The sequence below is a fragment of the Tupaia chinensis genome, unplaced genomic scaffold (assembly GCF_000334495.1).
Source record: "Tupaia chinensis unplaced genomic scaffold, TupChi_1.0 Scaffold148012_1, whole genome shotgun sequence".
Lineage (NCBI taxonomy): Eukaryota > Metazoa > Chordata > Mammalia > Scandentia > Tupaiidae > Tupaia > Tupaia belangeri.
Window position 1 is genome coordinate 1,492,500 of NW_006207862.1, and position 711 is coordinate 1,493,210.

The 711-nt window shown below is 41.6% G+C and overlaps 1 pseudogene; it reads right to left on the reverse strand.

Moving 5' to 3' along the window:
* The window catches only part of LOC102469598 (uncharacterized protein C8orf59 homolog), a 5,873-nt pseudogene extending 5,309 nt beyond the window's left edge, over positions 1-564 (reverse strand).
* Between the last annotated feature and the right edge of the window lie 147 nt (positions 565-711).

Below are 711 nucleotides of genomic sequence, written 5' to 3' on the forward strand. Positions count from 1 at the left end.
CGAGCCCCCGCCCCCTAAAGTGAAAACCTCTCAAAAAAAAAAAAAAAAAAAAAACCTTAAAAAAGAGAAAGGCCTCTTGGGACCAGCAGTTAATGTAATGGCTATGTCGCTGGACTCCCATGTAGTCGACTACAGTTAGAGTCCCAGACCCGGTGGCTTAAACTCACACCTGGCGCGTGTGCGTGTGTGCCCAAGGTCCTGAGAGGAGAATGGAGGAGAAGAGATTGTGGTGTGACCATTCCCCCTGAGGGGTGATTTCTCGCTTTCTATCTCTCTGTCTCTCTCTGTCTTTCTACACCCCCTATAACAAAAAAACCTAAAAAAAAAAAAAAAAAAAAAAAAAGAGAGAGAGAGAAAGTCCTCTTGAAAAGTGTGCACATTCTTTTTGTATGTTTACAAAAGCTTTATTCATTCTATTAACTTTTTCATCATTCACAATGTTTATCTTCTTAAGATCTGTGTAACTGGTTTTGCTTTGTTTTTAGCCTTGAAGTTTTTTTGGCTGGCTATGTGAAATACATTCCTGGACTTCTGACCTCTAAATTTGTCCTTGGCCATTGTCAGACCTTGGACACCCACCAGAGTGGATGAAGTTTCTTAAATTAGCATTGTCTAAGGTTAGCACATAGGGAGTCTGTCCACCTTGGTTTAGGTGGACCAGCATTCTGGAGTTACCAGGATTGGGCATTCCTATTACTCCCTCAAGGCATT